The 11293-nt window shown below is 41.0% G+C and overlaps 1 protein-coding gene and 1 long non-coding RNA gene across 2 annotated transcripts in view; one reads left to right on the plus strand and one right to left on the minus strand.

The window, feature by feature from the left end:
- Positions 1–10847, minus strand: part of pclob (piccolo presynaptic cytomatrix protein b) — a 150131-nt gene extending 139284 nt beyond the window's left edge. The window contains exon 1 of the mRNA XM_088645580.1: positions 10712–10847. The gene's annotated coding sequence lies outside the window, so the exon portion shown is untranslated. The remainder of the gene's footprint in view (positions 1–10711) is intronic.
- Positions 8–6027, plus strand: LOC148655217 (uncharacterized). Its single transcript, XR_015941409.1, has 3 exons — positions 8–160; positions 1664–1788; positions 5907–6027. It is a non-coding gene; the product is annotated as an uncharacterized LOC148655217 (long non-coding RNA).
- Positions 10848–11293: the final 446 nt, after the last annotated feature.

The following is an 11293-nucleotide window of genomic DNA, read 5'->3' on the forward strand; positions in this document are numbered from 1 at the left end:
GGCCAAGGCGTCTTCTCCGCGCGGCACAAGGCATGCCCATACCCCAATGAAGAGTGCAAAACAACCAGCCGTGGGGAGAGGCTACATGCGCTGCGCGTTTGTTATCTTGCATTCTTTCCCGAGCAGTCAAATTGTGTTTGATTGTGTGTTTTGAGATCAGGTAAGGGACGGAGCGGGCAACTCCGATGCCCAGTAGTGAGACCGTGACGGAGCTGTCGGGCAAAATCGTGCAACACACAGTAGGCAGGGGCGACCCGGAGGGCCAGGAGGTTTCTGAGTTTCTTTCCACCCAAGCATTTAATCACCCAATTGAGCTCATTATTTGCTCATTTGAACAAGCTGCCGCCTTCCCCAGTTCTTGTAGAAGCTGGAGATTTAAAGAGACCTCCAGTACGAAATCCGCCTGAAGGCGGCTCTTGATATCCGAGTTGTGCAACGACCCACGACGCCGTAAAATAGGGGTTCCTGATACCCCGCTGGGTTTTGTTCCTGCCGAGCTCTTTCATTAACTTTCAACTGATGTAACAGATTGTTTGCTTCGGACTTCTGCGGTGTTGTTTTCAATTGGAAAGCTGGACAGTGTGGCAAGACAGTCCGCGATCTGAGGACGCTGCCTGGGCCAGGCGGTGGGTGGGCAAGCTCGTTGAGTGAGGAAAGAAGCCCGGGAGAGCCCCCCCCCCCACAATGGACAGTCCCCAAGACCTCCCCCCTTTACCCCCTAGTTCGCCCCTTTCCTGCCTTTGCCCTCTGTAAAACCGGGAGCACTCCCTACTCTCTCCTTCCCCTACTCTCAGTCCAGAGGTTAGCTGCTTTCTCTGCCTTCCTTGCTTTACCTGCTCTGTGACCAGCACGCCCTACTGTAATGAAAATGGCAATAAAGCTGTCAGGGAGCCTGTAGGTCGTCTTCTTCCCCCTGAGCCACCAGATCAGGAGCATTCATTACAATAGTTACGAATGAGAACCATCTAGCTGGTTTGGTTGCTAAATCAACCTGTTGAGCTGTCGATCTCATCCAACCTTCCAGCCATTTCATGAAAGAAGCCAGGGTATCAAAAACATGGCTGGGCAGCTTGTTCCACTCTCCCACCACCCTTTGAGTACAGGGTACCTGCAGCTCTCTGTTTTAAATACACCCCTCCCCTTAACATCCATTAGGTTTCTTCAGTTTCTTGTTTCAGTGTTTATTCTGAAGAAGACCACTGGGCTGACTTCATCAGTGCCTTTAAGGAAGAATTTTAATGCTTGCATCAGATCCTTTTGTAGTCTTGTGTTCTTGAAACATACTGTAAATTCTTAAGTTCTAAAAGTAAGATTTCCCTTTTACCCTGGGAATTACATCCTTACTAGTGTGCTTTGCATTTTTAAACAAGGCACACCATGATCCATCCCCCTAGAAATCAGTGCAGAAAAATCTTATACTGCATGTTTAGTTATGCAGTAGTTAACCTCCGCCATGCTTATGAACTAAAATCAATTAAAGAGATTATTCATCTATTCATTTTCGAACCATTCTGTCCACTCCAAGCTCAGGAGAGAGCTGGAGTCTATACCAGCAAGAAACAGGCACCAGGCAGGATACCAGTCCATCACAGGGTGGACACACAAACTAACACCAGGGCCACTTTTCCCAGAAGACTATTGAAAGTCTGTCTTTGCACTGTAGGAGGAAATGGGAACACTGGAGGAAACCCACACAAACACAGGGCCAGAATTGAACTCAGGACCCCAGCACTGGGAGGCAGGAGTGCTAACTGCTACACTACCATGCCGCTCCATTGGAAGACTAAGGTAAGGCTTGAGCTGAATCGAATTATTAACCGTTAAGGGTTGAATTATGTAACAGGGAGCCTGAATGGAAAAAAAACAATTCAACGGGCACATGGGCCTCCAGCACTGGGGTTGAAGGCATCCTGACCAATATTCCCAACACCCAGTGTCAGCAACACCTGAAGCAAAGCCTTGAGCAGGTACCTACAGTATTATACAGTTCCTTTGAGTGGCCAGAGGTGTCACTCGTACCCTCATGCCATGACAAGTAGAGACTGAAACTTCAGCCCAACTCAGCAGTCTGTAGAATCACCTGACTTGCACCTTGCACATTGAAAAACCACGTTGCAGTGATTTCTGAAAGCTGATTTGGGTCAGTGAACAGGCATTCAAAGGCTTTTCCTTCCCTAAAGCGTTGAAGAATAGAGTGATTTTGTTACGGAAATAAGATCTTAAAATCATTCTGTGACCTAGATGTCATTTTTTCCACTTTTGAATAACATGCAGAATTGTGCGTATTACGTCCTCATGGTTAAGTGGCACATATCGTATGACAATCCTGAAATATTCATTTGGCTTCATGAGAGGAAGACATTCGGAGCTGACGGAATTTATCACTCCCACACAGGTATAAAAAATGCATGGGCATCCATAAGTGCACGAGGAATTCCATCCTCCTAACTCATGACTCTAGCCAAAATCACTCTTTCTGCTAAAGAAGGCAAAATGTCCCCTTACATTAAAATAATGCATTTAGAGTTTTTGAGTAGTATCTGAAAACATATTGTAGCCTAGTGCAAGACTATGAACAGGAGAAAGAGTTGTGGCAGTTAGAATAACACAGACATTATGAATCCAGACCTGGTCTGTAGGACTACTGCCTGGGCCCTGGGTCTAAATCAGACTGGACACTGTCATTGGACAATGACTTTTTATAGGGCTCTTATTCATTTTAGCCCCTTATTTTGTACTGCATTATAAAGCAAAGCCACGTGGCACTGTTGATTGCATAAGAATGACTGGATACACTTAGGTGCAAACTGATTTCTTACCCAATGACAATGTGGCATGAAACTGGCTGTGTGCCCAAGCCAAAGAGGACCGATTTCTGTGCACTACTGAAAATCACTACATCACTATCTTTGAAAGTGGAAGACTGGATTCAGTTTATCACTGTATTGAAATACTTCAGTTTCACTCCAGACAGGTGATGCAATGGTCAACTTAACTTCTGAATATTCTAAGTCTGCTACACACAGGTTATCTTATTGGAGACAGAGGGCCTTAGTAACGGTAAGTACTAATGGTGTAGGCCAGCAGCTGTATCACCCTGTAGCTCTCTATTGACTATCCACTGAAACTCAGCAGGTGTGAGCCTGGTCAGTACCTGGATGGGAGACTCCTGGGAAAAAACTAAGGTTGCTGCTGGAAGTGGTGTTAGTGGGACCAGCGGGGGGCGTCCACTCTGTGGTCTGTGTGGGTCCTAATGCCCCAGTGTAGTGGCGGGGACACTATACTGTAGTGGGCGCCGTCTTTCGGATGAGACTTTTCACTGAGGTACTGACTCTCAGGGGTCATTAAAGGTCCCCGGGCATTTCTCGAGAAGAGTAGGGAGTTATCCCGGTGTCCAGGCCAAATCTCCTCCTCGGCCTTTACCATGGCCTCCAAATTGTCCCCATGTAGGACTGGCCTGCACTGGCCCTGTGATGGATGGGCGTACCCAGGGTGTATCCTGCCTTGCGCTAGTTGCTTGCTGGCTGGGCTCCAGCTTCCCGCAACGCCGTATGGTATAAAGCGGTTTGGCAAATGACATGACATGACTAATGGTGCAGGTCCTAAGTGTTTTTGACTGCCAGTCTGGAACTGCAACCCCTCTTTTGCATTGTTGTTCATGTTCTGATTGGTTAAAATAAGAGGTGTGCGTTGAACTGGAGCATACGATTGTAGCCTGAAGCCTGAGTTGAATAAGAAGGGATAATATTCTTCTAATTGTGGTTTGCTGGGGTTCTATGTGTGTTTAATCTTGTTGTTTCATTACTACTCATTTGTATCGACACTGTACACTATATCGACACTGTACTTCGGTGTACATTTCATCAAGATTAAAGTACATTATAGCTGTACATGCACTAGATACAATTACTGCTATAAAATATATTAACCTTTAATAGGGGAATTTTCACTGAGTTGTGTTACACCAAATATTCCATCCATCTTTCCAAAGATAATCACAGAGATAATCTGGTTTAATGTTCTAAAGTAATCTTTCATTCAAGTCGTGGAAAGAGTGATTTAATTTTCATGGTCATTTTTAAATGTTACTGTACCTACAGTATGTCAGCCAAACATTTAACAGGAAAACTATAATTATAATTAGAAAAAAATCCTTTTAATTCTGACAGGTGGTGATGACCCCCATATTTTTTCATAGACTGATATATGAGCTTACTAAATCATGTCGGGTTCAGTACACACTGTATGCAATTGCTTTTAATATTAAAAAATATATTCATATAATACTGTATATTAGTTTGTCACAAATCTCAGTAATCATGTAACTGTCGTGTTAAAAATAAATGCTACTGCTGTTACAATTAAGAATCTATTCTTTCCATATTGAGGAAGTTGCTTATATCTCCGGGCCCTAGAGAAAGACACCCTTTAGTATGGTCAATCAAACCTATCCAACATGCACTCTGAGAAAAACCTGTTACACTCTGTAAAAATCTCTTAAAATTCATGGGACCATAGGGGGAATCTGCAAATTTTACACAGAGAGATGCCGGAGGCCAAAATCAAATGTCAGACCATGGAGCTGTAAGGTATCAGTGCTACCTATGGTTGAGAGGGTCTCTGTGAACTGTGTACACACTTTTCCTGCAGAAAATGCAATATTGTTTTAGGTGGACATTCAGAACTCATCTGAACTGGATTGGGAGAATGCTGGACACAAGGGCTACTATATAGGAATGCGTGCTACGAACCTAAGTAACCAATTGTATTAAATTAAGTTATCTATAGCAAATACGGAGGTAGGTACTGTAGATGTGCGTGACTTTAGAACACTGCCAATCTTGCAAGCACAGGGAAGCATGATAGATGACATAAAAATATTTAAAGACTGTTCTAGTTTAATTACTTGGAAAACAAATCTGTGTGTTTTGCTCCCATAGGGGAGCTATGGGAGAAGCAAACTTCTTTTAACTTCTGAGACGGACTCCTGACTGTCTTTTAAGGGGAAGCAGGGAAAACGTTCTCCGACAATATCATCATGCCCCCATGCTACCAATACCAATACCAATACCAATAAGCTGATCACCATATGTTATGACTAACATACAAATCTAAGGGTTCAAAGCAGTTGAAAAGTGACAAAATGCATTTCTCTTCCATGGCCAAACATTAGTGTGTGGTCAAATAGCCTGTTCAGTATGCCTAAGAAGCAGTTCTGTAGATTCATCTGCAGCAGGCCAACAAGTAGTGAGATACGAAATCACCAAACAATTGTCGAAAACTTTGCAACATAAAGACATTTTTCAGCAATAAAATCATATTAGGTATTATCTCATAGTAAACTGGCAATGACCAAGTAAAGCAGGCAGATGAGAGTAGTAGAGTCACCAGCATCTGCTCAGAAAATCAATAAGATTGACAGCGTAATTCACCAGAGTAATTTTAAATTAACACTAATTACTACACTAAGCAGATTCTGTATGCCAAAGATGTCCATTGAGTCACTCTTATGCAACAAAGAAAAATATTGTTTTTCTATTTATTGTTTATACAATACAGTACATTCATTTCATATAAAGTTTATGAAATAGTTATAATATTCATGTTTGTCAAATGTATCTTATTTATAAACAGCTCAAGTTCATTTGAATCTTGGTTTTGGCAAACACTAATTTTAATGGTTACCAGTGGGTTCCCCAACCTTCTCAGAGCTTTCTGTCTCTTTCAGAGGTTATTTACTTCACTATCTTACAGAAAGTAATGCTAGGCCCCATTGCGGTATTGCTTTTTCTGAGTCTATCTACATGGGCTAAGTTATATGGTATCTTTATCTGATCATGTTTTTGAATTAAAAGGTGATCTGGGAAAGCATATATTATAGACATAAACCTTCTTCCCCCTGTCAGGAGTCCCTTTATCTTGGTGACTGAAAGGACATGTCACAGAAGGAAGAACAAAATCGAACCCGGGACCCACAGCTTTAAGACAGTAGCGCTAACCTCCATGCAACTCTAAAGAGAATTCAGGTGAGGTAATTAGTATGCACACCTGCTAGATATGTGATACATAGCAACTGACTGGCACTGAAGAAGTTCTAATGCTGTGCAAACACAGACCTTAAGGATGATTGATACATTGGAAAAGTAATGTCCTTGTGAATTAAAAGGTCCACATACTAATTGATTTTCTCTTGAATGCAATTAGGGTATACACAGACTGCCAAAGGCACCTGATGGACTGGCAGTAACTCCACACACACACAGCTTCTGTTGTGTGTTGCGATGGCTGTGTTTCTTCATGTCACTCAGGATGCAGTTGGGAGCACAGAGCTATCTGGATATTTTTACACGTTGTTTCCTGTCTCTTTCCGGGCCTTCTGCAGATGCCTCTAAAGACCAGCTTGGCAAGCTTACAGTACCAATCAAGATAAAAGTGCTTTTTTGACATCTGGCAGCTATGATATTTTACCATGAAGGAGTGACATTGTTTCATCATTTTCAAACCCTAGTTTGAAGCCTTTTGTTTTTTGGATGTTTGCTGTTTTTTTTACGAGCCGCACTGAGAGTCGGTATTAATCATTGTCAATTAATCACCAACATTTTCTTGTTTTCCACCTGTCATTCTTATAATTTTGTACAACTGGCACAGTTCTTCATCATAACTCCAGGGTGTGAATGTGTGATGTTCTGTGAGTCAGCAATTATTCAGCAGCCCAGAGGTCTATTACATAAATATGACCAGGGAAACCAACAGAAAACCAAAAAACAAACATTCATACATTATGTGAGCAATATGTCAAAGTTATCTCTATATAGGACCTATGCAAGGTTAGTAATTGCACACTCACTCTCTGTTCTGGCATGTCGCCTGGATAAAAAGCTTTGTGGGGTCAGTTTTGGGGGTTGGTTTCTGATTTTTTTTCCTATTTTCATCTTCTACCTGTCAGCACAAGCTTACCCGATATGTATTTTGTATTCTGCACTGTGTATTCAAGCTTCCCGTCCGCCTGATTACCGTTTGTGATATCCAGGCTGCAGTGTGGGCACTGTCAGCAGGCTCTAGTCTCCTGTTCTGAGATGAGAAACTTCCTGGAAGTGCGGGAGAAGTTTTCCAATTGGTTTGTAAAATATGGCGTACCATGCATAGTTTGAACAGTATATAAAGTATATAGGCTGCATGTAATGTTATTCCATTCATGACAACAACACTGTTTATACTCAGTCCAATTAGAGAAATGAGTGAAACCGGTTGCAGCCAAGGGTGCTGAACATTCTTCAAGCCTTGATTGACAACCCTGATCTTTTCCTTCATAGCTGCTGTAAGGCTGCTCTAGACATATGAAGTTATAAGCTGTGCTGTACTGAGAATAGGAGTAAGTAAATAACCCGTGGCAGTACAATCATAGTATTCATGTTCTTTGCATAGTCCATCCATCCAAATTCAGGAAGCCGCTTATTCCTGGTAAAGACGCTCTACAGGGCACACGCTCATATGCAAATGCACACAGAAGGGCTGTTTAGAGATACCAATTAAGCTAATTAGCATGTGCTTGGAAAATGTTTTTTTTTGTGTGTCAATAGATATGCAGCCTCGTATTATTAAAACACAAGCTAAAGGCAGCTGTAGACTTGCTTTATTTTATCCGAGCAGGTCTTGCTCCCCACGTTCTTCTGGACACACGGGGTCACAGGGCTGCAGTCCCTATCTTGGACTATGGTGAAATAGTTCACAGAGTGACCTCTACAGCTGTCCTTGGGAAATGTCAAGGCTCTGCCATCAGATTGACAACTGGCGCCCCCTATCGCATTCATCACCGTGACCTGAATTCTCTCACTTGCCAGACCTCCACGTGCTGTATACCAGACAAATGTTTCTCTCGTTTAAATTCATTTCTGGATCCTTAACTGAGAAAATTGAAAAACCTTTTTATATCTTGTTTTGCCGTTCTCTGTTCCATCTCACAATTTAAGATTTGACTTCTGACTTTGGGAGCAAGTCTGATTTCTGCCTCTACCAATGAGTGCAACCATCTGCAGAGTAAGCAGAAAATATAATATTTTCATGTGAGTTTTCATGTGTATGATAAAGTCTTTCTGTCTGACACTTACATTTGCTGACACTGCCCTGCTCCTTTTCCTGTAATATTTACTTTTACTGAGTCTTCTTTCCCTGCCTCTGTATAGCAATGGTATAAAGCCTGTTCTCCAGATGATCACGGAAATAATTTGTCCCCAACTTCTTTCTTCTCACCTCTGGTTAAATAAAGGATTGCTATTATAAATAATAGGCAGGGGGTAGCATTTATAAGATAAGATGTTTAAACTTATCTTTAAGAAAACGGCAACTAGCATCTATTATTTTGCAATTAAATAACCACACATGAAGTTCATGAAATAATCGCCGAAGAATATAATGAAAAGAATTCACAGCTTGTTTTTTTTAAGCAACGGTAGCATAAAATATTAAATATCCAGTATATATACTGCAGTAGGAATGTTTGACTTTTGTCTCTGTTGGGGGTGTGGATGGGAGAAGCAGGGTACAGTATATGACATCATAGCACTGCATGTTGTCACACACAGCAAGCAGTAGATAGAAGGAAGACTGTGAGGATAAAATAATAAAGCATAACCATTCTCCTAAAAAACACATATAATTTGAAAAGTGGGGCATTCATACCAGGGAATGACAGTGTTAGCAAATGTACAGTGCCAGACAGAAAGACTTAATCTTACAGCTGAAAACTCACATACAAATATAATAAAATTGAACATGGGTCAGAATAAAAATATAATTGTCCAGCTCTATGAAAAACACAGTCTCACGATTTTGCCAAAGCTTCTAAGTGGTTTTCAAATGGGAATCTCTCCTGAACAAAACTGCCCCCTGAGGAAGACGGAAGATCTGTTCAGTAATACTATCGTGTGGATGTAGGTAATACAATCAGAGAAAGGCTGTTATAGACGGTGTGGGATTATTTCATCAGAGTGGAGTAGAGTGTTTTACGGGGCGTGGCTTGAAGTTGCCTCCTACTGCACCTGCTGTGAGGTCTGGCTTAATTCTCACAGCTTCTTAGTAGCTGTAGTAAGGCTTCTTGGATAGGGCGTCGAGCTCTGTGGCATTTGGCTATCAGTATCAAACTCTGTGGCAAAGGAATAGTCCTTACTCTTACGAGGATAAGCGGCAAGTTAGGATAAGTAGAATCAAATACCCTTAACAAATTAACCTTTAATTAAAGCAAGAGTTCTACATCTTTTTTTAATTAGTCATTTAAATGGCGACTCACCCTGATCAGTCTGAAACTGCAAAGTCCTTCTGGAAAACAGGGACCCAATCACCTGCCAGTCATAACTTTTGTTGCTTCTTATGTGTTCAGCTGAACACTGTACACATTCATTAGAGCTCAGAAAAACCTTAGATGAACATGAGTAGAAATAGGTGTTGACCATCGGCACAAAGATAGCATATCTTTAGTCATGAGTTTAGATACACCTGTTTTTAAATAAAAAAAGAAAATATAGGTCCCAAAAGAGATCATTCTGAAACCTTAATTCAAAGCAATTAGTAAATAAACTACATAAACTGCAAAACCTCACTACTCTCCACTCAAATGTGGATCATCTAAGAGCGCTTATTCTTCTTAATAACAAACGGCAAAAATTATTCTTACGTCACAGCGGTGTCAGAGTCAAAATCTTCCTTTTTCATATGGCTAAAATGCATTTTCAGGCCTTTCAGTGCATTTTAAACGTACGACATGCAATGCGTGGCAATGTTGGGATGTGCAAGCTCTGTACAGAATATACCTGGTGGTCTTCTTTCTGCTGCCATTTTAGAAAAACAGAAGAGTGTCTTAAGTGTGGAGGCATGTCTTCGCTGACAAATGACCACAGCGGACTGATAGCCTTGCCTGGCACACTGTGTTCTGCCTTCTGAAGCATGCACAAATGGATTGGATTTTTCACTCTATCGAGCAAAAGACACTCTTGCGTGCATGCTCACACACAACGGTATGGCCACAACATGATGAAGAAGAGGATCTGTTACAAATCCAACATTGTGTTTTATACACAGTGATCCCTATAACTGGAAACACTGTGATTCTCCTTATTAACCCACAAAGCTATAAAGATAAATACCGCACAGATGTTATCTGTTATAAGCAACCAGACTTAGCTGCACGGCTGTTACAGTAATTATTGACAACCAGGCTTATCGATACCACACCTCTGAGTTTTAAAAAACAGAATTGGTAACTTGAATTGGTTTTGAAGGAGTGCAGATCAAGTCCTTCATTTTCACTGCATTGTAGTCAAAATGTAATGAATACAGAAACATGATCTGCTTGTCTATGCCAGTTTCATTAAATTTAAATATGCTCCTGAATATAAAATGATGGACAAAGAAGTTTTCTATTCAAAAAAGAAATACAACAAACTTCAAATGAATTTGAACAATTAGGAATCAACCACCTTTTTTTTCAATTTAGGAGTGCATGCACATGCTTTAGCTCATATCCTTAAAGGATACGGATACATTAACCGTGAAATATATTTAAATGGAATATAAACTGGATGATATTAACCGTGCAGTGTACAACATGCCCATTGAGCAAAGCACACAAAAAATAAAGCAATAAAAACAGACAATCAATATTTCCAGCACAGAAAAGGTAAGAAAGAGAGTTCTTATGTAAACTAGAAATACATACCTTGTGTTTGTCACTAATATAGACTTGTTACAATTTCAGACATCCCAGCTCCACTTTGGAAGACTCCGTTCTTTTCCACACTGTCCTCTACATGATGTTTAATTTGTGATATATTAGTCCTTCTAATCCTTCACATCCCTATTAGAAGACTCAGACTCTAATACCGCCCTTAACACGTATTTTCCTGACCAGTGACCAGTGATAACTGCTGCACTAAAAATATCCTTAAAGAGACAGTGCCTGTTTTTCCTCTTTGTTCTCCCATGAGAATTACCCAATTCAGTCACTTTGGATTTTTATAGAATGGATTGATGCGGAGTAGTAAAATACCTAGTGATTTTTCCCTATGGTTTTTTAAAAAGTCTAGACAAATATTAAAGAACATGAGAAAATGAGCAAATTTATAAATAAGAGACGGCCATTTGACCCCTTTGGCCAGTGTGGTAGTTAGTAACTAAATGATCCAAGGTGCTTTAGAAAGAAGCCAGGGTATTGACTTTAACTACATGGCTGGGTAGACTCCCACAAACCTTTCGGTAAAGACGTGCCTCCTGTTCATGGTTTTTAATGCACTTCCGTGTA

Source organism: Lepisosteus platostomus, chromosome 9 (genome assembly GCF_059453375.1).
Source record: "Lepisosteus platostomus isolate fLepPlt1 chromosome 9, fLepPlt1.hap1, whole genome shotgun sequence".
Taxonomy (NCBI): Eukaryota; Metazoa; Chordata; class Actinopteri; order Semionotiformes; family Lepisosteidae; genus Lepisosteus; species Lepisosteus platostomus.